The following is a 26,474-nucleotide window of genomic DNA, read 5'->3' as shown; positions in this document are numbered from 1 at the left end:
TGTCATGAATTTAGAAAACTATTTACTATCAGTTTCGGATTTTTCAAATGTCAAACCAGATTATGAATTAAGACTACAGCTCATATGAAACAAGATCAAAATCACTTGAAACTTTTACAGAAGCAAGAAGTATAGAATTGAAGACTACTGTAAAAATTTGGAGAATTGTATCTGTGATTTGACATCAGTAACAATTCTCCCAAAATCTGATAATTTTCAAAGAATGCGTAAAATAATATACCAAACAAAATCCAAAAATGCTCACAAATTCATGGTAGAATGTATCATTATCATATTATTTTCCCACGAAATTTCATTATTTTTGGAATCTGTTTAGTATATCGTTTAGTTTTCTTTGTTAAAAATCATGCAAAAATCCGAAAATATACCAAATAATTCTAAAAAAAATTCCGAGAACGGTGTACCTACCTGTGATCGAAATCCTCGCCGAATCCGAGAGCCGAAAAACTCGAAAATTCCGCCTCCGTGCGATCGCTTCCGCTTTCTTTCTCTTTTTGCTTCTTTTTTGTTTCTTTTTCTTCTTTTCTTGTTTCTTTTCTTTTTTTTTCTTTTCAACCCCTCATAGCAACTTTGTTAGAACACATGATAGAAGAGAAATGAGTTCTCCTCTTTCTTACTCACCCTCATTGAACCATTTATAGCAAAGGAATGGGAGGGTGGTGGCCACCATTGTGGACTTATTCCATGGTAGGTGGCCACCATTGTGGACATATTCCATGGTAGGTGGCCACCATTGTGGACATTGAATTTTGACATGTGTGTGGCCCCATGCATGTTTTTTAAAGTTCTTTTGAGTAGGTAAAAGATAACCCAAATGGGTCCCATATGTGACCAAATTCCCAATTGTGCATAAAATCATATGCCCCACTCCAAAGTATGATCGGAACCGTTCATTTGATGGGCGACAATGTGATTTAATTTGTGCTCCGCTAATCAATCCTATGGGCTGATCCAAGCCATCCAATAGATCAAAATGTGAATGTGTTACCCCATTTTTAAATCACTCCTATTTGATGATCCGAACCGTCCATTTGATGGGCGACAATTGATGATCTTGACCGTTCAAATAGTGGGCTGCGATGTGATTTAATTTGTGCTCCACTAATCAATCCTATGGGCTGATCCAAACCATCTAATAGATCAAAATGTGAATATGTTACCCCATTTTTAAATCACTCCCATTTGATGATCCGAACCGTCCATTTGATGGGCGACAATTGATGATCTTGACCGTTCAAATGGTGGGTCGCAATGTAAATTGGTTGTGCCCCCTTAAATCATTCCTCTATGACGATCCAGACCATCCAATTGATGGGTCCCCTACCTAAGTAGGTTGTGTCCTCCTAAATCATTTCAATGGGCTGATCCGAGTAACTCAACCTGATGATCGAAACAAAATTGGTTGTTAAAACGACTTCTCTGAGATCTTGACCGTTCTCTTGATGATCATCTTTAGGTGTTGGATCGAAGTAGGTTCAAAACTCATTTTTCACTAAAACAATGTGCGGGCCACCCTGTTTGATCCAAATCTAAACAAATGCTCAAGACGGGCCCATCAATCGGATCCAAATTCTCTCTTGTTCGGATTCTTGGGAATAATCTCTCTCAACACTTAACGGAAAAGTGCGAAACATGGCGGAAATGATTGAACGGGATTTCGCCCAAGCATAGCGAACTTGGGTCCGGTCAAAATGGGGTGTCTACAGATGCCCCTCTTTGGCAAAGCGTGTGTAACACACGAATGGCAAAGCTGAACAGACGACACATTTTGGCCGGCCCGAAAACAAAGTAAAACAAGTTTTTTTTTTGTTTTTAAAATGATGTTCATCAGGGTAAAACAACAAAATAGCACTACGAGACTGAAAGACTAGAAGCAAAAGGGAGATGACCTCTCACCGACCCTTAACTCGGCAATCACGACATCTCAATGAGATGGCCTCTCTCTAATACTCACAACTCAACTATTTAAATCAATACGCAAAGACTCTATTAAAGCAAACACAAACATACTCTGTTAAAATAAAGCTTTTAAGAAAACGAACCCAATGAAATTACCTCAAAGAAAGCAGACCACTATCGATGCAGACGTAAATCAACCCTTCAAAGAATATCAAATCAAATTACTCAAAGAGTATGTAACACTCATAGAGTCTCAAATCAAACACTCAGAGAGCTTCATAAAAATCTTTATACTCAAAGAGCCTCAACTACCCGAAGAGTCTGTAACACTCAAAGGGGCTTAACTACTCAAAGAGTCTCAAATTAACGCAAAACATTTATACTCAAAAAGTCTCAACTACCCGAAGAGTCTGTAACACTCAAAGGGCCTTAACTACTCAAAGAGTCTCAAATTAACGCAAAACATTTATACTAAAAAAAGGTCTCAACTACCCGAAGAGTCTATAATACTCAAAGGATCTCAACTACTCAAAGAGTCTTAAATCAACAAAGATCATTTATACTCAAAAAGTCTCAACTACCCGAAGAGTCTATAACACTCAAAGGATCTCAACTACTCAAAGAGTCTCAAATACATCACAAGAACATTTATACTCAAAGAGTCTCAACTAACACTCAAAGGATCTCAACTACTCAAAGAGTCTCAAATCAACAAAGATCATTTATACTCAAAAAGTCTCAACTACCCGAAGAGTCTGTAACACTCGAAGGGTCTCAACTACTCAAAGAGTCTCAAATCATGGCGAAACATTTATACTCAAAGAGTCTCAACTACCCGAAGAGTCTGTAACACTCAAAGGGTCTCAACTACTCAAAGAGTCTCAAATCAACACAAAAAATATTTATACTCAAAGAGCCTCAACTACCCGAAGAGTCTGTAACATTCAAAGGGTCTCAACTACTCAAAGAGTCTCAAACACATGCAAAAATCTTTATACTCGAAAGAGTCTCAACCACCCGAAGACTCTGTAACACTCAAAGGATCTCAACTACTCAAAGAGTCTCAAACGCACACAAAAACATTTATACTCAAAGAGTCTCAATTACCCGAAGAGTCTGTAACACTCGAAGGGTCTCAACTACTCAAAGAGTCTCAAATACACAAAAACCATTTATACTCGAAAGAGTCTCAACTACATAGAGAAACATTTATACTCAAAGAGCCTCAACTACCCGAAGAGTCTGTAACACTCAAAGGGTCTCAACTACTTAAAGGGTTTCAAATACACCAAAATCTATTTATACTCAAAGAGTCTCAACCACCCGAAGAGTCTGTAACACTCAAAGGGTCTCAACTACTCAAAGAGTCTCAAACACATGCAAAAACCTTTATACTCGAAAGAGTCTCAACTACATAGAGAAACCTTTATACTCAAAGAGCCTCAACTACCCGAAGAGTCTGTAACACTCAAAGGGTCTCAACTACTCAAAGAGTCTCAAATACATCACAAAAACATTTATACTCAAAGAGTCTCAACTACCCGAAGAGTCTGTAACACTCGAAGGGTCTCAACTACTCAAAGAGTCTCAAATTAACGCAAAAACATTTATACTCAAAGAGTCTCAACTACCCGAAGAGTCTGTAACACTCGAAGGGTCTCAACTACTCAAAGAGTCTCAAATCAACACAAAAAACATTTATACTCAAAGAGCCTCAACTACCCGAAGAGTCTGCAGCACTCGAAGGGTCTCAACTACTCAAAGAGTCTCAAATCAACACAAAACATTTATACTCAAAGAGTCTCAACTACCCGAAGAGTTTGTAACACTCAAAGGGTCTCAACTACTCAAAGAGTCTCAAACGCACACAAAAAACCTTTATACTCAAAGAGTCTCAAATCAACACGAAAATATTTATCGATCTTATATCGAGTTCATTGATAGCATAGCTATCTCCTGCTGAGAATAAATTGGAGTGCATGATTTTTGCTGAAAGCAAAACTCAAGTAGATTGATGAGATTTTTAGGTGCTGACTCTCTTTAACAGATGAAAAGCATTCTAATGAGGTTTGAAGGATGTAGGAGTAGATTATATACCCCGCTGGAAATTGAAGTTTATGAAACTTTGACTCCAAAAGAAACAACTTGATCAAGGAATTCAACTCAAAGAGTATGTTCAAGCTTCTCTGGTTTCTATTTGCTAAGAATAGATATCCCAGTTATCATTGTGTAATATCTTTTATGACGCAAGTCATAAAAGATGCCCCTAGTATGATGTGCTTCCATGACAAGGTCTTAAGAAAGCAAAACCAAGGTAAGTAGGAAAAATTTGAGTTTGCATGGGTTCTTTCTTTGGTATAGTGGTAAAACCAACTTCACAAAGGCTAGATCTAAGATTCTTCCTTTCATTGCTGAACATTACTTGAGGCTTGATGTCTCTGGTAGGTTTGGACCAAATGTTTCTTGCCCCTTCCTTGATTCTTAAACCAGGATCTACTCTAGATTTTTCTTTACATTTCGGAAGGTGTACATCCATTCTCTCCAGTGCCAAACACTTTGGATTCTAAAAGAAAACAATGAGAAACAAGGAACAGACTCCTAAGGACTCTTTCAAAAGAAGACTTACAATATTCAAGGGACTTGACTAAATTTTGATTCACCCTTAAATCAAATGTATCATTTTTTAAATGGTAAGGTCAGCCACTCTTAGAGTAGTCTCAAAAACCAAGTCAAGATGCTCTAATTTCCTCCATCGGGATTTCCGTCATGGTTACTACCCCCTTTGGGTTGCTCGGTTTTAATGCCCCTAGTTTAAAAAGGTGTCAAAGTAAGTCTCGCTGACACTATTTGGATTCTAAGATCCTACCCTATGCAGTGATTGTTTCTCCGTCTTCTTGAGTCTCCTCTTCAAAAGAAGTCACAACTTTTAATTTTCAAGTTTTCAGTCTAAAAGACCACTTGTCTCAACTTTTATTTCCAAGTTTTCAGTCTAAAAGACTACTTGTCCTAACTTTTGCTTGCACTCGAACTTAGGAATTCTACGTAACTGAGGAACTTCTTCTGCTTCTATTCAACTCAACTTTTCATGGGAAGTATTTGCCTCTGACTAGATTGTCTCTTCAAGTTTTCAATCCAGCATACCACTACCCTTACTTTCTGATAAGTCAATCATTTTGCTTGTTGACTTAGTAAGAAAAACGACTTTCACCTTTCTCTAGGCCGCCCTTTCGGGTTTTCAACCTAGCGGGTCTTCAGACTCTCATTCTTTTCTTTCTGTTTTTCTTTTCCTTCGCCTCGAACCTTTGCTTGTTTCACCAGAAGGATTTTTTTTTAGGTGGGCTCGGGTTCAAAAGGGTTGAATACCTAAGGTTCTAAGGATTTGGACCGAATCTGGTCTAGCCAGATTACCTACGTACCCCAAAAATGGAGGATCAGGTCCGCGTAGTTCGCTTAAGGATTTTTCAAAGAATGGTTTAGCATTTAGCTTCAAAATTTTGAAAAGGGATTTTATCCCAAGGTTTGACCGAACTTGAATTAATCAAGTTGCCTACGTACCCCTGAAGAAATGAGGATCAGGTCCGACGTAGTTCGGGTGCATAAATGCCCCGGATTTATAATGTGTTTGAAAAGAAACATTGGCTTTAAATTGTTGGCCCAAAGGGTTCTCAAAAGGATTTTAGGATTTTGGCTATTAAGGCTCAAATGTCCAATGATGGCCTCCTGATGTATATGATGTACAAGCTCTTGAATGCTGAGGTTCAAAGACTTAGAATTTTTTTTTTATCGAGGAGTCTGGCGGTTTTCTGGCAAAACTTCAACCACTGTGCTCCACTCTCATCTCAAAGATCTTGGATTTATGCTCAAGATTCCACAACTCCTTGTCCGAAAATCTTCTCTCAGTATTTCATCAGCTCCACAGGATGTCTGATGCTTATCTCTTTAAAATTTTACTCTTCAACTGGATGTCTAAAGCAGATGAAGTCTTGCTTTGCTCAACGACAGGGCATTCCCCTGGTTTATCCTTATAGGATCAAGCAAGACTACCTCAAACCCCTCTAAACAGGTTTATCAATTCTTTGCGCTCCTTAGGAGATAAAGTTTTTCCAATCCATTTCTCCCGAATTTCGGATTTCGATACCACTATCAATGGCTTCGATTTCTTCTTTAAGTGGCTATGCTCGACGCTCTTCCTCTCGTTCGACCATCTTTCAGATCTCGAGGTGAATTTCGTCTGCATTCTCATCCGAAAAGGGGGTCTTTAGTTGTTTAAACATTAGATCTAAGAGTGAATCATAGAGTATCAAAGATACGAAATCAACCATTTTATTGAATTGAAGACTGTAAGTACATTGATGATTTTTGACACACCTCAATGGGCTCTTTATCAGTTCTGATAGAAAACAGAACACTGACTCTATATAAGAAAGACTGGCAGATATGACACTTCTCTCTTCTTCTTTTTTAACATCTACATAACTGAACTTTTTCAACTTAGAGAGAAGAAAGTTGATGTACACTCAATGAAAGATAAATCTAAAGACACAGGACACTTCTTCAAAGGTAGTGAACTGACACTGAAAGTTTATAGATGATACACCTTTCCCCATGATAATGATAACTATAAAGTTCAATCCCAGAGTAGGAATCCCAGAAAAGGCAACTCCACAAGGTCTAGGTTAAATGGGGCAACAAAAGGCTTATGCTGACAATGTGGGTAAAGCAATAGACTGATGTATCGAATGAATTCAGAAATGGTCAGTCTTTTGGAAGAGGGGCTTTTTGTTGAACACAGACTTTTGACTTAGAAGCAATCACACTATCTCAATAGTCATGGGATAAAAATTCTAAACAAATAGAGAAAAGAGTAATCTTGAAATACATCAACGGGTATGTTAATTTGGAAAGAATCCTCAATCTATTCCTTAAGATGTTCTTTGGGTATAACCGTTCTTCTTTTGGGAATGAAAGAGTCAGGAACGATAAACATCCCTAATCAGAATAAGTTTCGATCTCAGCAACGATCATGCACTCAAAGAATACAGGTAAGATCAAACTTTTCCATCAATGATTTCGATATGATCCAAAGGTAAAAGATATATGATAGGTAAACATTGATCAATGAAAAATCAATGGCTCAGATAATAGACCATGGCCATAAGAATGACAAAAGTAGAGTCCAGGGCCAGATCTAAAATCTGAATGATGGATATCAACAACTGTAGATCAATATGATTAGATCAAGATGAGATGAGATAGCATAAGATTGCTTTCAACGGATGGATCATGAATGACTAATCCTATGAGATCTTTGGAAATGAATGGGATTTACATCCTAACCCCAAAGGAAAAGTTTTTTTTAATCTTCGCACATTTTATCAGTGTTACCTGAAGGCATCAATCCTAACCCTAATCTAGCGGAGTGGAGAGAGGATCTCGACTCATGACTTTGTTTGTGTACCTAGGACCGATCGTAGCCATTGAAAGATGGACTACGGCCTAATCTAGACACAAATGGGTAGGATATCCTAAACTAGGCTCACACACACAATTGGGTAAGATATCCTAAACTAGGCTCACACACGTGATGCACATGTGTTCGTATACTACATGCATGTGTGGGTTAATCTAGGGGTAAGGCCAAGAGTTCCCTTAGCGCGAATCTATGTTCGATATACTGTACCAGTGTCCGGTGTATCAGTACGTGAACAAGAGATCCGTTTACGTACCATAAAGGTACTAGGCTAAGGGTGGAATGCTTCTCTAGCACAGAGGCACCAGGTGATGAAATCCCAGTCAACCATGCTAGATAACACTCCGGGTTCCTAAAATAGGACGTGTGTGCATGTGAGATGCAGGGTTTAGATGAAAGTGATGTAAGTGTGTGCAATAAGTTCGCGCAATCTATGATGCCTTCAGGTTTTGTTAGATTAAGTTTGAGTAAATGTGATGAGAAAATAAAGCATACAAAGTAATCTAACAAGCATAAAAGAGATAGAGTTTTCATGAGCCGGTTGAAATAGATTCAAATGAGTTATCCTTTGGAATTGTAATGAAGTTAGGTTGTCCCCAGCAGAGTCGCCAGTCTGTGGGACCCGATCCCGCGAGAGGGGTGGTGGCGCGAGCCGCCACGCACTATCTCTTGGTCTCTCGTACCCACGCGATTGGCGTGTGCCTTTCATTATTGATTTTAATTCGTCTTTTATGTGAACTTGGGATCACTAAGGCAATCCGAATTCCACACAAAAGAGACTGACAGAGTCGCCACCTAGATGTGGGATCTAGGACCCATAATTAACCAGAAATCTAGACTCGCTACCTGGTTACAAGAATGGAAGGTATGGGGATTTATCCACCACATGCACCATTCCTGCCCGATAATCGGTCTTCAATTCCAAAAGTTAACTCTTTTAAATTCATTTTAAATGGCTCATTCAACTCTCTGTTAATGTGCGAACTATGTGACATGCATCCTATGATCTAATTTCAATGTGAATCCTAAATGTGTATCTTGATTTCTTAATTGGTTTGGATTCAATCTAAGTGAAAGTTCTCCTAAAATTCTAATTTCATGGAAAATCCTAAGTGATTTGATTGTTTCAACAGTTTTAAAAGTGATTAGCCCGAGTCCTCAGATGGTCTGGTATTCATCCAAAGAAGCCTACGTATCCCCGCCTCCACGAGAATCAAGGCAACGTAGTTCTTCGCGCCTATTCTAAGCTAGGATGCCTAAGACACCTAGACTTCTATCCTAGACTCGATCTAAAAGACCGAACCGGTTATTAAAGTTTCTTGTACGATTATTTAAATTTCAGTGAATTGTGGATTTTATGACACCCTATATGCCCTAACTAAATGCAGATTAGCCCTAAGCTAATGCGGGTGGTTCTTACAACCTATGTGTGACTAGGCTGTATTTCCTAAGGAAAACCAAGGGTGGACTAGCGTATCCTACTCTAGTCATCACTCGGCGATGTGGATCGCCAACTGACCGGACGGAGGCGCTCCTATAACTCTAGGACAGACCTCTAACTCTAAAACAAGCACACAGCAAATAATCAATCAAACAACCTATCAAAAGAAAAACCCTAACTCTAAAATTCTCTATCGAGGAGAAACTCCTAACTCTAGAGGAAGGTCTTTTGAAAACAATATTTTAAAGGTTTTTGAAGAAGGTTTAAAACGTTTATTTACAAAAAAAGTTTGGCTGGACTTGGGATATAAATCCCAAGCTGCCCTACGTACCTCGTAAGAGGATCAAGCCAACGTAGTTCGAAACGAACTCTCAAACTACGCTTCTAAAAGAAACACTCACACTTCAGATTTTTTAAGGTTTTTTTATATTTTCAAATGTTTTTGATATTTTTAAAGTTTTCAAATGTTTTTGAGTTTTAAATTTCTAATGTTTTTGGATTTTAAAGCTTTTCCAATGCTCAGGACCTTAAAATATTTTTAATCTTAAAGGGAACACGCAAGTAATACCACAAACTAGGGCAAAGCCCTAAAGCAAAAGGGGAAACCCCGAATAAGCAATTAGCGTCTCAAAGAGACAAACCACAACAAGAAAGATAGCGTCCCAAGAAGAGAGAAAACGATCCAAGATCCCAAGCAAGCAAAGCTCTAATAAGACTGAGTTAGCCTCTAATCAAAAGCGAAGTAATCAACAACTCTAAAGGAGAAACTCCGAACTAACAACACTAAAGAGGGGAACAGATGAGTCAGAGACTCTCTAATACTACAACTTAGAGGAGGAATGAGTCAAAGACTCCCAAAAAACGCCAACAGAAGAACCAATGAGTCAAAGACTCCCTAGTAATACCACAAAAGAACGAATGAGTCAAAGACTCTCTAATAATACCTACTAAGAAAACGAAGTGAATCAAAGACTCTCTAAAAGAAAAGGAAACACGAGTCAGAGACTCCACTAACACCCACTAAAGGATAGATGAGTCAAAGACTCTATAAAAGAAATGGAAACATGAGTCAAAGACTCCACTAACACCAACTAAAGATAAATGAGTCAAAGACTCTCTAAGAGAAAAGGAAACACGAATTTGAACATTTGGCAGAGGTAAAACACCCAGCCGGGCCGGACAGCTACCTAGCCCTAGGGTGCAACAAATGTGCAACCCAATACCCATAAGGGTAGGGGTATGAAGCCAAGCCGAGTATGGTGTTCTCCCAAAACCAAACGGCGCACAAAGAGGACTAACGAGAGAATGAGACCGGGCGGGTCTCCCAAACAAACACAAAGATGGGCTCCAAGTAACCTTATCATTGCCCTTGCAAGGGGGAAGCAAGGCTAAGACAACTAATTGACCAAATTGGTCTCTAATTAACAGAGGCACAAATTGAGGTGCAACCTCAGAGAGGATTCTACAAATGAGGCAAAGCAGACCTTCTTAAGGAATTAAGATGTGACAGAATTTAAGGTCCTTTAGAGATTTTAAGATGATTTTCAATTAATTTCGGATTTTCAATGAATTTTATCAATTTTAATCATATGAGTGATTTTACAAGTGAAGTTGTTGCAAACGAACTCAAAATGAGTTGAAACTTCTCCAGCAACAAGATATGATGAGATGTAACTTACTGGAATATTTTTATAGATTATTACATTAAACTCATATTTAATTTGGATTTAAAAATTAATTGACCAGATTGCAAAAATAACACAGAAACTACTAGAAATAGAAATCTAAATTCCATGAAATTTCTACAGTAGTAAGATATAAGTGAAAATAGCGTGCTGTGAGATTGTCATGAATTTAGAAAACTATTTACTATCAGTTTCGGATTTTTCAAATGTCAAACCAGATTATGAATTAAGACTACAGCTCATATGAAACAAGATCAAAATCACTTGAAACTTTTACAGAAGCAAGAAGTATAGAATTGAAGACTACTGTAAAAATTTGGAGAATTGTATCTGTGATTTGACATCAGTAACAATTCTCCCAAAATCTGATAATTTTCAAAGAATGCGTAAAATAATATACCAAACAAAATCCAAAAATGCTCACAAATTCATGGTAGAATGTATCATTATCATATTATTTTCCCACGAAATTTCATTATTTTTGGAATCTGTTTAGTATATCGTTTAGTTTTCTTTGTTAAAAATCATGCAAAAATCCGAAAATATACCAAATAATTCTAAAAAAAATTCCGAGAACGGTGTACCTACCTGTGATCGAAATCCTCGCCGAATCCGAGAGCCGAAAAACTCGAAAATTCCGCCTCCGTGCGATCGCTTCCGCTTTCTTTCTCTTTTTGCTTCTTTTTTGTTTCTTTTTCTTCTTTTCTTGTTTCTTTTCTTTTTTTTTCTTTTCAACCCCTCATAGCAACTTTGTTAGAACACATGATAGAAGAGAAATGAGTTCTCCTCTTTCTTACTCACCCTCATTGAACCATTTATAGCAAAGGAATGGGAGGGTGGTGGCCACCATTGTGGACTTATTCCATGGTAGGTGGCCACCATTGTGGACATATTCCATGGTAGGTGGCCACCATTGTGGACATTGAATTTTGACATGTGTGTGGCCCCATGCATGTTTTTTAAAGTTCTTTTGAGTAGGTAAAAGATAACCCAAATGGGTCCCATATGTGACCAAATTCCCAATTGTGCATAAAATCATATGCCCCACTCCAAAGTATGATCGGAACCGTTCATTTGATGGGCGACAATGTGATTTAATTTGTGCTCCGCTAATCAATCCTATGGGCTGATCCAAGCCATCCAATAGATCAAAATGTGAATGTGTTACCCCATTTTTAAATCACTCCTATTTGATGATCCGAACCGTCCATTTGATGGGCGACAATTGATGATCTTGACCGTTCAAATAGTGGGCTGCGATGTGATTTAATTTGTGCTCCACTAATCAATCCTATGGGCTGATCCAAACCATCTAATAGATCAAAATGTGAATATGTTACCCCATTTTTAAATCACTCCCATTTGATGATCCGAACCGTCCATTTGATGGGCGACAATTGATGATCTTGACCGTTCAAATGGTGGGTCGCAATGTAAATTGGTTGTGCCCCCTTAAATCATTCCTCTATGACGATCCAGACCATCCAATTGATGGGTCCCCTACCTAAGTAGGTTGTGTCCTCCTAAATCATTTCAATGGGCTGATCCGAGTAACTCAACCTGATGATCGAAACAAAATTGGTTGTTAAAACGACTTCTCTGAGATCTTGACCGTTCTCTTGATGATCATCTTTAGGTGTTGGATCGAAGTAGGTTCAAAACTCATTTTTCACTAAAACAATGTGCGGGCCACCCTGTTTGATCCAAATCTAAACAAATGCTCAAGACGGGCCCATCAATCGGATCCAAATTCTCTCTTGTTCGGATTCTTGGGAATAATCTCTCTCAACACTTAACGGAAAAGTGCGAAACATGGCGGAAATGATTGAACGGGATTTCGCCCAAGCATAGCGAACTTGGGTCCGGTCAAAATGGGGTGTCTACAAAGTGGTAGATAGCCGAAAAAAGTGACAGGGGTGCAACACGAGGACTTCCCAGGAGGTCACCCATCCTAGTACTACTCTCGCCCAAGCACGCTTAACTTCGGAGTTCTGATGGGATCCAGTGCATTTGTGCTGGTATGATCGCACCCAGCATGCCTCTCCATTGTCAAAGTAATAAAGAGTTTCCACTCGCATTGTCGTACGAAGTCCGTTTAAATGAAAGTGCGAAAAAATCCTGCTAGATGACACCGGATGGACGATCCGAGCATGTCGGGAAGCCGGATGACCGCCAGGGCTGTCATCGCGCGATGAATCTTCCCGAGTACCCCCGAATCAATATAAGAATCGCCACGATCTGACGGGCGGATCAAAAGTTATCGTCGGAACGATATTTGTGCACCAAGGGTAGCTCACGGCCAGTAAACACCTTCCGACCGGATTCATGACTCGCATCCACTAGTACACTCATCCGCTATAGCCTGTACGTCACTGAATCTAAACAAACCCCCGCTATAATTTGACTACAAATGAAATGTCAGAACGAATTCCGTTTATCGAATCAAACGACACTATCACCCCGCCATAATAAAGACCGGACGTCTTTGAATTCACCATCCGGAAGAAAATAAAAAGATCCGAACCGAAACGTAGGAGGCGACGCACTAAACGTGCGTTTCAGTTCGCATCGATGTTCCAGAACCGAAAGATTGTTCGAAAAAAGTGGTAGATAGCCGAAAAAAGTGACAGGGGTGCAACACGAGGACTTCCCAGGAGGTCACCCATCCTAGTACTACTCTCGCCCAAGCACGCTTAACTTCGGAGTTCTGATGGGATCCAGTGCATTTGTGCTGGTATGATCGCACCCAGCATGCCTCTCCATTGTCAAAGTAATAAAGAGTTTCCACTCGCATTGTCGTACGAAGTCCGTTTAAATGAAAGTGCGAAAAAATCCAGCTAGATGACACCGGATGGACGATCCGAGCATGTCGGGAAGCCGGATGACGGCCAGGGCGGTCATCGCGCGATGAATCTTCCCGAGTACCCCCGAATCAATATAAGAATCGCCACGATCTGACGGGCGGATCAAAAGTTATCGTCGGAACGATATTTGTCCACCAAGGGTAGCTCACGGCCAGTAAACACCTTCCGACCGGATTCATGACTCGCATCCACTAGTACACTCATCCGCTATAGCCTGTACGTCACTGAATCTAAACAAACCCCCGCTATAATTTGACCGCAAATGAAATGTCAGAACGAATAACGTTTATCGAATCAAACGACACTATCACCCCGCCATAATAAAGACCGGACGTCTTTGAATTCACCATCCGGAAGAAAATAAAAAGATCCGAACCGAAACGTAGGAGGCGACGCACTAAACGTGCGTTTCAGTTCGCATCGATGTTCCAGAACCGAAAGATTGTTCGAAAAAAGTGGTAGATAGCCGAAAAAAGTGACAGGGGTGCAACACGAGGACTTCCCAGGAGGTCACCCATCCTAGTACTACTCTCGCCCAAGCACGCTTAACTTCGGAGTTCTGATGGGATCCAGTGCATTTGTGCTGGTATGATCGCACCCAGCATGCCTCTCCATTGTCAAAGTAATTAAGAGTTTCCACTCGCATTGTCGTACGAAGTCCGTTTAAATGAAAGTGCGAAAAAATCCTGCTAGATGACACCGGATGGACGATCCGAGCATGTCGGGAAGCCGGATGACTGCCAGGGCTGTCATCGGGCGATGGATCTTCCCGAGTACCCCCGAATCAATATAAGAATCGCGACGATCTGACGGGCGGATCAAAAGTTATCGTCGGAACGATATTTGTGCACCAAGGGTAGCTCACGGCCAGTAAACACCTTCCGACCGGATTCATTACTCGCATCCACTAGTACACTCATCCGCTATAGCCTGTACGTCACTGAATCTAAACAAACCCCCGCTATAATTTGACCGCAAATGAAATGTCAGAACGAATTCCGTTTATCGAATCAAACGACACTATCACCCCGCCATAATAAAGACCGGACGTCTTTGAATTCACCATCCGGAAGAAAATAAAAAGATCCGAACCGAAACGTAGGAGGCGACGCACTAAACGTGCGTTTCAGTTCGCATCGATGTTCCAGAACGGAAAGATTGTTCGAAAAAAGTGGTAGATAGCCGAAAAAAGTGACAGGGGTGCAACACGAGGACTTCCCAGGAGGTCACCCATCCTAGTACTGCTCTCGCCCAAGCACGCTTAACTTCGGAGTTCTGATGGGATCCAGTGCATTTGTGCTGGTATGATCGCACCCAGCATGCCTCTCCATTGTCAAAGTAATAAAGAGTTTCCACTCGCATTGTCGTACGAAGTCCGTTTAAATGAAAGTGCGAAAAAATCCTGCTAGATGACACCGGATGGACGATCCGAGCATGTCGGGAAGCCGGATGACCGCCAGGGCTGTCATCGCGCGATGAATCTTCCCGAGTACCCCCGAATCAATATAAGAATCGCCACGATCTGACGGGCGGATCAAAAGTTATCGTCGGAACGATATTTGTGCACCAAGGGTAGCTCACGGCCAGTAAACACCTTCCGACCGGATTCATGACTCGCATCCACTAGTACACTCATCCGCTATAGCCTGTACGTCACTGAATCTAAACAAACCCCCGCTATAATTTGACCGCAAATGAAATGTCAGAACGAATTCCGTTTATCGAATCAAACGACACTATCACCCCGCCATAATAAAGACCGGACGTCTTTGAATTCACCATCCGGAAGAAAATAAAAAGATCCGAACCGAAACGTAGGAGGCGACGCACTAAACGTGCGTTTCAGTTCGCATCGATGTTCCAGAACCGAAAGATTGTTCGAAAAAAGTGGTAGATAGCCGAAAAAAGTGACAGGGGTGCAACACGAGGACTTCCCAGGAGGTCACCCATCCTAGTACTACTCTCGCCCAAGCACGCTTAACTTCGGAGTTCTGATGGGATCCAGTGCATTTGTGCTGGTATGATCGCACCCAGCATGCCTCTCCATTGTCAAAGTAATAAAGAGTTTCCACTCGCATTGTCGTACGAAGTCCGTTTAAATGAAAGTGCGAAAAAATCCTGCTAGATGACACCGGATGGACGATCCGAGCATGTCGGGAAGCCGGATGACGGCCAGGGCGGTCATCGCGCGATGAATCTTCCCGAGTACCCCCGAATCAATATAAGAATCGCCACGATCTGACGGGCGGATCAAAAGTTATCGTCGGAACGATATTTGTGCACCAAGGGTAGCTCACGGCCAGTAAACACCTTCCGACCGGATTCATGACTCGCATCCACTAGTACACTCATCCGCTATAGCCTGTACGTCACTGAATCTAAACAAACCCCCGCTATAATTTGACCGCAAATGAAATGTCAGAACGAATTCCGTTTATCGAATCAAACGACACTATCACCCCGCCATAATAAAGACCGGACGTCTTTGAATTCACCATCCGGAAGAAAATAAAAAGATCCGAACCGAAACGTAGGAGGCGACGCACTAAACGTGCGTTTCAGTTCGCATCGATGTTCCAGAACCGAAAGATTGTTCGAAAAAAGTGGTAGATAGCCGAAAAAAGTGACAGGGGTGCAACACGAGGACTTCCCAGGAGGTCACCCATCCTAGTACTGCTCTCGCCCAAGCACGCTTAACTTCGGAGTTCTGATGGGATCCAGTGCATTTGTGCTGGTATGATCGCACCCAGCATGCCTCTCCATTGTCAAAGTAATAAAGAGTTTCCACTCGCATTGTCGTACGAAGTCCGTTTAAATGAAAGTGCGAAAAAATCCTGCTAGATGACATCGGATGGACGATCCGAGCATGTCGGGAAGCCGGATGACCGCCAGGGCTGTCATCGCGCGTTGAATCTTCCCGAGTACCCCCGAATCAATATAAGAATCGCCACGATCTGACGGGCGGATCAAAAGTTATCGTCGGAACGATATTTGTGCACCAAGGGTAGCTCACGGCCAGTAAACACCTTCCGACCGGATTCATGACTCGCATCCACTAGTACACTCATCCGCTATAGCCTGTACGTCACTGAATCTAAACAAACCCCCGCTATAATTTGACCGCAAATGAAATGTCAGAACGAATTCCGTTTATCGAATCAAACGACACTATCACCCCGCCATAATAAAGACCGGACGTGTTTGAATTCACCATCCGGAAGAAAATAAAAAGATCCGAACCGAAACGTAGGAGGCGACGCACTAAACGTGCGTTTCAGTTCGCATCGATGTTCCAGAACCGAAAGATTGTTCGAAAAAAGTGGTAGATAGCCGAAAAAAGTGACAGGGGTGCAACACGAGGACTTCCCAGGAGGTCACCCATCCTAGTACTACTCTCGCCCAAGCACGCTTAACTTCGGAGTTCTGATGGGATCCAGTGCATTTGTGCTGGTATGATCGCACCCAGCATGCCTCTCCATTGTCAAAGTAATAAAGAGTTTCCACTCGCATTGTCGTACGAAGTCCGTTTAAATGAAAGTGCGAAAAAATCCTGCTAGATGACACCGGATGGACGATCCGAGCATGTCGGGAAGCCGGATGACCGCCAGGGCTGTCATCGCGCGATGAATCTTCCCGAGTACCCCCGAATCAATATAAGAATCGCCACGATCTGACGGGCGGATCAAAAGTTATCGTCGGAACGATATTTGTGCACCAAGGGTAGCTCACGGCCAGTAAACACCTTCCGACCGGATTCATGACTCGCATCCACTAGTACACTCATCCGCTATAGCCTGTACGTCACTGAATCTAAACAAACCCCCGCTATAATTTGACTACAAATGAAATGTCAGAACGAATTCCGTTTATCGAATCAAACGACACTATCACCCCGCCATAATAAAGACCGGACGTCTTTGAATTCACCATCCGGAAGAAAATAAAAAGATCCGAACCGAAACGTAGGAGGCGACGCACTAAACGTGCGTTTCAGTTCGCATCGATGTTCCAGAACCGAAAGATTGTTCGAAAAAAGTGGTAGATAGCCGAAAAAAGTGACAGGGGTGCAACACGAGGACTTCCCAGGAGGTCACCCATCCTAGTACTACTCTCGCCCAAGCACGCTTAACTTCGGAGTTCTGATGGGATCCAGTGCATTTGTGCTGGTATGATCGCACCCAGCATGCCTCTCCATTGTCAAAGTAATAAAGAGTTTCCACTCGCATTGTCGTACGAAGTCCGTTTAAATGAAAGTGCGAAAAAATCCTGCTAGATGACACCGGATGGACGATCCGAGCATGTCGGGAAGCCGGATGACGGCCAGGGCGGTCATCGCGCGATGAATCTTCCCGAGTACCCCCGAATCAATATAAGAATCGCCACGATCTGACGGGCGGATCAAAAGTTATCGTCGGAACGATATTTGTGCACCAAGGGTAGCTCACGGCCAGTAAACACCTTCCGACCGGATTCATGACTCGCATCCACTAGTACACTCATCCGCTATAGCCTGTACGTCACTGAATCTAAACAAACCCCCGCTATAATTTGACCGCAAATGAAATGTCAGAACGAATAACGTTTATCGAATCAAACGACACTATCACCCCGCCATAATAAAGACCGGACGTCTTTGAATTCACCATCCGGAAGAAAATAAAAAGATCCGAACCGAAACGTAGGAGGCGACGCACTAAACGTGCGTTTCAGTTCGCATCGATGTTCCAGAACCGAAAGATTGTTCGAAAAAAGTGGTAGATAGCCGAAAAAAGTGACAGGGGTGCAACACGAGGACTTCCCAGGAGGTCACCCATCCTAGTACTACTCTCGCCCAAGCACGCTTAACTTCGGAGTTCTGATGGGATCCAGTGCATTTGTGCTGGTATGATCGCACCCAGCATGCCTCTCCATTGTCAAAGTAATTAAGAGTTTCCACTCGCATTGTCGTACGAAGTCCGTTTAAATGAAAGTGCGAAAAAATCCTGCTAGATGACACCGGATGGACGATCCGAGCATGTCGGGAAGCCGGATGACTGCCAGGGCTGTCATCGGGCGATGGATCTTCCCGAGTACCCCCGAATCAATATAAGAATCGCGACGATCTGACGGGCGGATCAAAAGTTATCGTCGGAACGATATTTGTGCACCAAGGGTAGCTCACGGCCAGTAAACACCTTCCGACCGGATTCATTACTCGCATCCACTAGTACACTCATCCGCTATAGCCTGTACGTCACTGAATCTAAACAAACCCCCGCTATAATTTGACCGCAAATGAAATGTCAGAACGAATTCCGTTTATCGAATCAAACGACACTATCACCCCGCCATAATAAAGACCGGACGTCTTTGAATTCACCATCCGGAAGAAAATAAAAAGATCCGAACCGAAACGTAGGAGGCGACGCACTAAACGTGCGTTTCAGTTCGCATCGATGTTCCAGAACCGAAAGATTGTTCGAAAAAAGTGGTAGATAGCCGAAAAAAGTGACAGGGGTGCAACACGAGGACTTCCCAGGAGGTCACCCATCCTAGTACTGCTCTCGCCCAAGCACGCTTAACTTCGGAGTTCTGATGGGATCCAGTGCATTTGTGCTGGTATGATCGCACCCAGCATGCCTCTCCATTGTCAAAGTAATAAAGAGTTTCCACTCGCATTGTCGTACGAAGTCCGTTTAAATGAAAGTGCGAAAAAATCCTGCTAGATGACACCGGATGGACGATCCGAGCATGTCGGGAAGCCGGATGACCGCCAGGGCTGTCATCGCGCGTTGAATCTTCCCGAGTACCCCCGAATCAATATAAGAATCGCCACGATCTGACGGGCGGATCAAAAGTTATCGTCGGAACGATATTTGTGCACCAAGGGTAGCTCACGGCCAGTAAACACCTTCCGACCGGATTCATGACTCGCATCCACTAGTACACTCATCCGCTATAGCCTGTACGTCACTGAATCTAAACAAACCCCCGCTATAATTTGACCGCAAATGAAATGTCAGAACGAATTCCGTTTATCGAATCAAACGACACTATCACCCCGCCATAATAAAGACCGGACGTGTTTGAATTCACCATCCGGAAGAAAATAAAAAGATCCGAACCGAAACGTAGGAGGCGACGCACTAAACGTGCGTTTCAGTTCGCATCGATGTTCCAGAACCGAAAGATTGTTCGAAAAAAGTGGTAGATAGCCGAAAAAAGTGACAGGGGTGCAACACGAGGACTTCCCAGGAGGTCACCCATCCTAGTACTACTCTCGCCCAAGCACGCTTAACTTCGGAGTTCTGATGGGATCCAGTGCATTTGTGCTGGTATGATCGCACCCAGCATGCCTCTCCATTGTCAAAGTAATAAAGAGTTTCCACTCGCATTGTCGTACGAAGTCCGTTTAAATGAAAGTGCGAAAAAATCCTGCTAGATGACACCGGATGGACGATCCGAGCATGTCGGGAAGCCGGATGACCGCCAGGGCTGTCATCGCGCGATGAATCTTCCCGAGTACCCCCGAATCAATATAAGAATCGCCACGATCTGACGGGCGGATCAAAAGTTATCGTCGGAACGATATTTGTGCACCAAGGGTAGCTCACGGCCAGTAAACACCTTCCGACCGGATTCATGACTCGCATCCACTAGTACACTCATCCGCTATAGCCTGTACGTCACTGAATCTAAACAAACCCCCGCTATAATTTGACTACAAATGAAATGTCAGAACGAATTCCGTTTATCGAATCAAACGACACTATCACCCCGCCATAATAAAGACCGGACGTCTTTGAATTCACCATCCGGAAGAAAATAAAAAGATCCGAACCGAAACGTAGGAGGCGACGCACTAAACGTGCGTTTCAGTTCGCATCGATGTTCCAGAACCGAAAGATTGTTCGAAAAAAGTGGTAGATAGCCGAAAAAAGTGACAGGGGTGCAACACGAGGACTTCCCAGGAGGTCACCCATCCTAGTACTACTCTCGCCCAAGCACGCTTCACTTCGGAGTTCTGATGGGATCCAGTGCATTTGTGCTGGTATGATCGCACCCAGCATGCCTCTCCATTGTCAAAGTAATAAAGAGTTTCCACTCGCATTGTCGTACGAAGTCCGTTTAAATGAAAGTGCGAAAAAATCCTGCTAGATGACACCGGATGGACGATCCGAGCATGTCGGGAAGCCGGATGACGGCCAGGGCGGTCATCGCGCGATGAATCTTCCCGAGTACCCCCGAATCAATATAAGAATCGCCACGATCTGACGGGCGGATCAAAAGTTATCGTCGGAACGATATTTGTGCACCAAGGGTAGCTCACGGCCAGTAAACACCTTCCGACCGGATTCATGACTCGCATCCACTAGTACACTCATCCGCTATAGCCTGTACGTCACTGAATCTAAACAAACCCCCGCTATAATTTGACCGCAAATGAAATGTCAGAACGAATAACGTTTATCGAATCAAACGACACTATCACCCCGCCATAATAAAGACCGGACGTCTTTGAATTCACCATCCGGAAGAAAATAAAAAGATCCGAACCGAAACGTAGGAGGCGACGCACTAAACGTGCGTTTCAGTTCGCATCGATGTTCCAGAACCGAAAGATTGTTCGAAAAAAGTGGTAGATAGCCGAAAAAAGTGACAGGGGTGCAACACGAGGACTTCCCAGGAGGTCACCCATCCTAGTACTACTCTCGCCCAAGCACGCTTAACTTCGGAGTTCTGATGGGATCCAGTGCATTTGTGCTGGTATGATCGCACCCAGCATGCCTCTCCATTGTCAAAGTAATTAAGAGTTTCCACTCGCATTGTCGTACGAAGTCCGTTTAAATGAAAGTGCGAAAAAATCCTGCTAGATGACACCGGATGGACGATCCGAGCATGTCGGGAAGCCGGATGACTGCCAGGGCTGTCATCGGGCGATGGATCTTCCCGAGTACCCCCGAATCAATATAAGAATCGCGACGATCTGACGGGCGGATCAAAAGTTATCGTCGGAACGATATTTGTGCACCAAGGGTAGCTCACGGCCAGTAAACACCTTCCGACCGGATTCATTACTCGCATCCACTAGTACACTCATCCGCTATAGCCTGTACGTCACTGAATCTAAACAAACCCCCGCTATAATTTGACCGCAAATGAAATGTCAGAACGAATTCCGTTTATCGAATCAAACGACACTATCACCCCGCCATAATAAAGACCGGACGTCTTTGAATTCACCATCCGGAAGAAAATAAAAAGATCCGAACCGAAACGTAGGAGGCGACGCACTAAACGTGCGTTTCAGTTCGCATCGATGTTCCAGAACCGAAAGATTGTTCGAAAAAAGTGGTAGATAGCCGAAAAAAGTGACAGGGGTGCAACACGAGGACTTCCCAGGAGGTCACCCATCCTAGTACTGCTCTCGCCCAAGCACGCTTAACTTCGGAGTTCTGATGGGATCCAGTGCATTTGTGCTGGTATGATCGCACCCAGCATGCCTCTCCATTGTCAAAGTAATAAAGAGTTTCCACTCGCATTGTCGTACGAAGTCCGTTTAAATGAAAGTGCGAAAAAATCCTGCTAGATGACACCGGATGGACGATCCGAGCATGTCGGGAAGCCGGATGACCGCCAGGGCTGTCATCGCGCGATGAATCTTCCCGAGTACCCCCGAATCAATATAAGAATCGCCACGATCTGACGGGCGGATCAAAAGTTATCGTCGGAACGATATTTGTGCACCAAGGGTAGCTCACGGCCAGTAAACACCTTCCGACCGGATTCATGACTCGCATCCACTAGTACACTCATCCGCTATAGCCTGTACGTCACTGAATCTAAACAAACCCCCGCTATAATTTGACCGCAAATGAAATGTCAGAACGAATTCCGTTTATCGAATCAAACGACACTATCACCCCGCCATAATAAAGACCGGACGTCTTTGAATTCACCATCCGGAAGAAAATAAAAAGATCCGAACCGAAACGTAGGAGGCGACGCACTAAACGTGCGTTTCAGTTCGCATCGATGTTCCAGAACCGAAAGATTGTTCGAAAAAAGTGGTAGATAGCCGAAAAAAGTGACAGGGGTGCAACACGAGGACTTCCCAGGAGGTCACCCATCCTAGTACTACTCTCGCCCAAGCACGCTTAACTTCGGAGTTCTGATGGGATCCAGTGCATTTGTGCTGGTATGATCGCACCCAGCATGCCTCTCCATTGTCAAAGTAATAAAGAGTTTCCACTCGCATTGTCGTACGAAGTCCGTTTAAATGAAAGTGCGAAAAAATCCTGCTAGATGACACCGGATGGACGATCCGAGCATGTCGGGAAGCCGGATGACGGCCAGGGCGGTCATCGCGCGATGAATCTTCCCGAGTACCCCCGAATCAATATAAGAATCGCCACGATCTGACGGGCGGATCAAAAGTTATCGTCGGAACGATATTTGTGCACCAAGGGTAGCTCACGGCCAGTAAACACCTTCCGACCGGATTCATGACTCGCATCCACTAGTACACTCATCCGCTATAGCCTGTACGTCACTGAATCTAAACAAACCCCCGCTATAATTTGACCGCAAATGAAATGTCAGAACGAATTCCGTTTATCGAATCAAACGACACTATCACCCCGCCATAATAAAGACCGGACGTCTTTGAATTCACCATCCGGAAGAAAATAAAAAGATCCGAACCGAAACGTAGGAGGCGACGCACTAAACGTGCGTTTCAGTTCGCATCGATGTTCCAGAACCGAAAGATTGTTCGAAAAAAGTGGTAGATAGCCGAAAAAAGTGACAGGGGTGCAACACGAGGACTTCCCAGGAGGTCACCCATCCTAGTACTACTCTCGCCCAAGCACGCTTAACTTCGGAGTTCTGATGGGATCCAGTGCATTTGTGCTGGTATGATCGCACCCAGCATGCCTCTCCATTGTCAAAGTAATTAAGAGTTTCCACTCGCATTGTCGTACGAAGTCCGTTTAAATGAAAGTGCGAAAAAATCCTGCTAGATGACACCGGATGGACGATCCGAGCATGTCGGGAAGCCGGATGACCGCCAAGGCTGTCATCGCGCGATGAATCTTCCCGAGTACCCCCGAATCAATATAAGAATCGCCACGATCTGACGGGCGGATCAAAAGTTATCGTCGGAACGATATTTGTGCACCAAGGGTAGCTCACGGCCAGTAAACACCTTCCGACCGGATTCATGACTCGCATCCACTAGTACACTCATCCGCTATAGCCTGTACGTCACTGAATCTAAACAAACCCCCGCTATAATTTGACCGCAAATGAAATGTCAGAACGAATTCCGTTTATCGAATCAAACGACACTATCACCCCGCCATAATAAAGACCGGACGTCTTTGAATTCACCATCCGGAAGAAAATAAAAAGATCCGAACCGAAACGTAGGAGGCGACGCACTAAACGTGCGTTTCAGTTCGCATCGATGTTCCAGAACCGAAAGATTGTTCGAAAAAAGTGGTAGATAGCCGAAAAAAGTGACAGGGGTGCAACACGAGGACTTCCCAGGAGGTCACCCATCCTAGTACTACTCTCGCCCAAGCACGCTTAACTTCGGAGTTCTGATGGGATCCAGTGCATTTGTGCTGGTATGATCGCACCCAGCATGCCTCTCCATTGTCAAAGTAATAAAGAGTTTCCACTCGCATTGTCGTACGAAGTCCGTTTAAATGAAAGTGCGAAAAAATCCTGCTAGATGACACCGGATGGACGATCCGAGCATGTCGGGAAGCCGGATGACCGCTAGGGCTGTCATCGCGCGATGAATCTTCCCGAGTACCCCCGAATCAATATAAGAATCGCCACGATCTGACGGGCGGATCAAAAGTTATCGTCGGAACGATATTTGTGCACCAAGGGTAGCTCACGGCCAGTAAACACCTTCCGACCGGATTCATGACTCGCATCCACTAGTACACTCATCCGCTATAGCCTGTACGTCACTGAATCTAAACAAACCCCCGCTATAATTTGACTGCAAATGAAATGTCAGAACGAATTCCGTTTATCGAATCAAACGACACTATCACCCCGCCATAATAAAGACCGGACGTCTTTGAATTCACCATCCGGAAGAAAATAAAAAGATCCGAACCGAAACGTAGGAGGCGACGCACTAAACGTGCGTTTCAGTTCGCATCGATGTTCCAGAACCGAAAGATTGTTCGAAAAAAGTGGTAGATAGCCGAAAAAAGTGACAGGGGTGCAACACGAGGACTTCCCAGGAGGTCACCCATCCTAGTACTGCTCTCGCCCAAGCACGCTTAAATTCGGAGTTCTGATGGGATCCAGTGCATTTGTGCTGGTATGATCGCACCCAGCATGCCTCTCCATTGTCAAAGTAATAAAGAGTTTCCACTCGCATTGTCGTACGAAGTCCGTTTAAATGAAAGTGCGAAAAAATCCTGCTAGATGACACCGGATGGACGATCCGAGCATGTCGGGAAGCCGGATGACCGCCAGGGCTGTCATCGCGCGTTGAATCTTCCCGAGTACCCCCGAATCAATATAAGAATAGCCACGATCTGACGGGCGGATCAAAAGTTATCGTCGGAACGATATTTGTGCACCAAGGGTAGCTCACGGCCAGTAAACACCTTCCGACCGGATTCATGACTCGCATCCACTAGTACACTCATCCGCTATAGCCTGTACGTCACTGAATCTAAACAAACCCCCGCTATAATTTGACTGCAAATGAAATGTCAGAACGAATTCCGTTTATCGAATCAAACGACACTATCACCCCGCCATAATAAAGACCGGACGTCTTTGAATTCACCATCCGGAAGAAAATAAAAAGATCCGAACCGAAACGTAGGAGGCGACGCACTAAACGTGCGTTTCAGTTCGCATCGATGTTCCAGAACCGAAAGATTGTTCGAAAAAAGTGGTAGATAGCCGAAAAAAGTGACAGGGGTGCAACACGAGGACTTCCCAGGAGGTCACCCATCCTAGTACTGCTCTCGCCCAAGCACGCTTAAATTCGGAGTTCTGATGGGATCCAGTGCATTTGTGCTGGTATGATCGCACCCAGCATGCCTCTCCATTGTCAAAGTAATAAAGAGTTTCCACTCGCATTGTCGTACGAAGTCCGTTTAAATGAAAGTGCGAAAAAATCCTGCTAGATGACACCGGATGGACGATCCGAGCATGTCGGGAAGCCGGATGACCGCCAGGGCTGTCATCGCGCGTTGAATCTTCCCGAGTACCCCCGAATCAATATAAGAATAGCCACGATCTGACGGGCGGATCAAAAGTTATCGTCGGAACGATATTTGTGCACCAAGGGTAGCTCACGGCCAGTAAACACCTTCCGACCGGATTCATGACTCGCATCCACTAGTACACTCATCCGCTATAGCCTGTACGTCACTGAATCTAAACAAACCCCCGCTATAATTTGACCGCAAATGAAATGTCAGAACGAATTCCGTTTATCGAATCAAACGACACTATCACCCCGCCATAATAAAGACCGGACGTGTTTGAATTCACCATCCGGAAGAAAATAAAAAGATCCGAACCGAAACGTAGGAGGCGACGCACTAAACGTGCGTTTCAGTTCGCATCGATGTTCCAGAACCGAAAGATTGTTCGAAAAAAGTGGTAGATAGCCGAAAAAAGTGACAGGGGTGCAACACGAGGACTTCCCAGGAGGTCACCCATCCTAGTACTACTCTCGCCCAAGCACGCTTAACTTCGGAGTTCTGATGGGATCCAGTGCATTTGTGCTGGTATGATCGCACCCAGCATGCCTCTCCATTGTCAAAGTAATTAAGAGTTTCCACTCGCATTGTCGTACGAAGTCCGTTTAAATGAAAGTGCGAAAAAATCCTGCTAGATGACACCGGATGGACGATCCGAGCATGTCGGGAAGCCGGATGACCGCCAGAGCTGTCATCGCGCGATGGATCTTCCCGAGTACCCCCGAATCAATATAAGAATCGCGACGATCTGACGGGCGGATCAAAAGTTATCGTCGGAACGATATTTGTGCACCAAGGGTAGCTCACGGCCAGTAAACACCTTCCGACCGGATTCATGACTCGCATCCACTAGTACACTCATCC

At 43.7% G+C, this 26,474-nt stretch overlaps 20 non-coding genes across 20 annotated transcripts; all 20 read right to left on the bottom strand.

The window, feature by feature from the left end:
- Positions 1-12,429: 12,429 nt before the first annotated feature.
- Positions 12,430-12,548, bottom strand: LOC143870767 (5S ribosomal RNA). Its single transcript, XR_013245548.1, has one exon. It is a non-coding gene; the product is annotated as a 5S ribosomal RNA (ribosomal RNA).
- A 597-nt stretch (positions 12,549-13,145) lies between these two features.
- LOC143870766 (5S ribosomal RNA) lies at positions 13,146-13,264 on the bottom strand. The gene has a single exon (XR_013245547.1). It is a non-coding gene; the product is annotated as a 5S ribosomal RNA (ribosomal RNA).
- A 597-nt stretch (positions 13,265-13,861) lies between these two features.
- Positions 13,862-13,980, bottom strand: LOC143870764 (5S ribosomal RNA). Its single transcript, XR_013245546.1, has one exon. It is a non-coding gene; the product is annotated as a 5S ribosomal RNA (ribosomal RNA).
- Positions 13,981-14,577: 597 nt separating this feature from the next.
- Positions 14,578-14,696, bottom strand: LOC143873192 (5S ribosomal RNA). Its single transcript, XR_013247913.1, has one exon. It is a non-coding gene; the product is annotated as a 5S ribosomal RNA (ribosomal RNA).
- Positions 14,697-15,293: 597 nt separating this feature from the next.
- LOC143870763 (5S ribosomal RNA) lies at positions 15,294-15,412 on the bottom strand. Its single transcript, XR_013245545.1, has one exon. It is a non-coding gene; the product is annotated as a 5S ribosomal RNA (ribosomal RNA).
- A 597-nt stretch (positions 15,413-16,009) lies between these two features.
- LOC143873190 (5S ribosomal RNA) lies at positions 16,010-16,128 on the bottom strand. The gene has a single exon (XR_013247911.1). It is a non-coding gene; the product is annotated as a 5S ribosomal RNA (ribosomal RNA).
- Positions 16,129-16,725: 597 nt separating this feature from the next.
- On the bottom strand, positions 16,726-16,844 carry LOC143870762 (5S ribosomal RNA). Its single transcript, XR_013245544.1, has one exon. It is a non-coding gene; the product is annotated as a 5S ribosomal RNA (ribosomal RNA).
- A 597-nt stretch (positions 16,845-17,441) lies between these two features.
- LOC143870761 (5S ribosomal RNA) lies at positions 17,442-17,560 on the bottom strand. The gene has a single exon (XR_013245543.1). It is a non-coding gene; the product is annotated as a 5S ribosomal RNA (ribosomal RNA).
- A 597-nt stretch (positions 17,561-18,157) lies between these two features.
- LOC143870760 (5S ribosomal RNA) lies at positions 18,158-18,276 on the bottom strand. Its single transcript, XR_013245542.1, has one exon. It is a non-coding gene; the product is annotated as a 5S ribosomal RNA (ribosomal RNA).
- Positions 18,277-18,873: 597 nt separating this feature from the next.
- Positions 18,874-18,992, bottom strand: LOC143873189 (5S ribosomal RNA). The gene has a single exon (XR_013247910.1). It is a non-coding gene; the product is annotated as a 5S ribosomal RNA (ribosomal RNA).
- A 597-nt stretch (positions 18,993-19,589) lies between these two features.
- On the bottom strand, positions 19,590-19,708 carry LOC143870757 (5S ribosomal RNA). Its single transcript, XR_013245539.1, has one exon. It is a non-coding gene; the product is annotated as a 5S ribosomal RNA (ribosomal RNA).
- A 597-nt stretch (positions 19,709-20,305) lies between these two features.
- Positions 20,306-20,424, bottom strand: LOC143873238 (5S ribosomal RNA). Its single transcript, XR_013247958.1, has one exon. It is a non-coding gene; the product is annotated as a 5S ribosomal RNA (ribosomal RNA).
- A 597-nt stretch (positions 20,425-21,021) lies between these two features.
- On the bottom strand, positions 21,022-21,140 carry LOC143870756 (5S ribosomal RNA). Its single transcript, XR_013245538.1, has one exon. It is a non-coding gene; the product is annotated as a 5S ribosomal RNA (ribosomal RNA).
- A 597-nt stretch (positions 21,141-21,737) lies between these two features.
- LOC143873188 (5S ribosomal RNA) lies at positions 21,738-21,856 on the bottom strand. Its single transcript, XR_013247909.1, has one exon. It is a non-coding gene; the product is annotated as a 5S ribosomal RNA (ribosomal RNA).
- A 597-nt stretch (positions 21,857-22,453) lies between these two features.
- On the bottom strand, positions 22,454-22,572 carry LOC143870755 (5S ribosomal RNA). Its single transcript, XR_013245537.1, has one exon. It is a non-coding gene; the product is annotated as a 5S ribosomal RNA (ribosomal RNA).
- A 597-nt stretch (positions 22,573-23,169) lies between these two features.
- Positions 23,170-23,288, bottom strand: LOC143870754 (5S ribosomal RNA). The gene has a single exon (XR_013245536.1). It is a non-coding gene; the product is annotated as a 5S ribosomal RNA (ribosomal RNA).
- Positions 23,289-23,885: 597 nt separating this feature from the next.
- Positions 23,886-24,004, bottom strand: LOC143870753 (5S ribosomal RNA). The gene has a single exon (XR_013245535.1). It is a non-coding gene; the product is annotated as a 5S ribosomal RNA (ribosomal RNA).
- Positions 24,005-24,601: 597 nt separating this feature from the next.
- LOC143874558 (5S ribosomal RNA) lies at positions 24,602-24,720 on the bottom strand. Its single transcript, XR_013249234.1, has one exon. It is a non-coding gene; the product is annotated as a 5S ribosomal RNA (ribosomal RNA).
- Positions 24,721-25,317: 597 nt separating this feature from the next.
- LOC143874557 (5S ribosomal RNA) lies at positions 25,318-25,436 on the bottom strand. Its single transcript, XR_013249233.1, has one exon. It is a non-coding gene; the product is annotated as a 5S ribosomal RNA (ribosomal RNA).
- Positions 25,437-26,033: 597 nt separating this feature from the next.
- On the bottom strand, positions 26,034-26,152 carry LOC143870752 (5S ribosomal RNA). The gene has a single exon (XR_013245534.1). It is a non-coding gene; the product is annotated as a 5S ribosomal RNA (ribosomal RNA).
- Between the last annotated feature and the right edge of the window lie 322 nt (positions 26,153-26,474).

The sequence above is a fragment of the Tasmannia lanceolata genome, unplaced genomic scaffold, assembly GCF_043159265.1.
Source record: "Tasmannia lanceolata isolate RefF3 unplaced genomic scaffold, GAP_Taslan_0.1 ptg000003l, whole genome shotgun sequence".
In the NCBI taxonomy this organism is placed as follows: Eukaryota; Viridiplantae; Streptophyta; class Magnoliopsida; order Canellales; family Winteraceae; genus Tasmannia; species Tasmannia lanceolata.
Note: the sequence above shows the minus strand (reverse complement) of the source record. Positions and strands in the feature narration are given on the sequence as shown.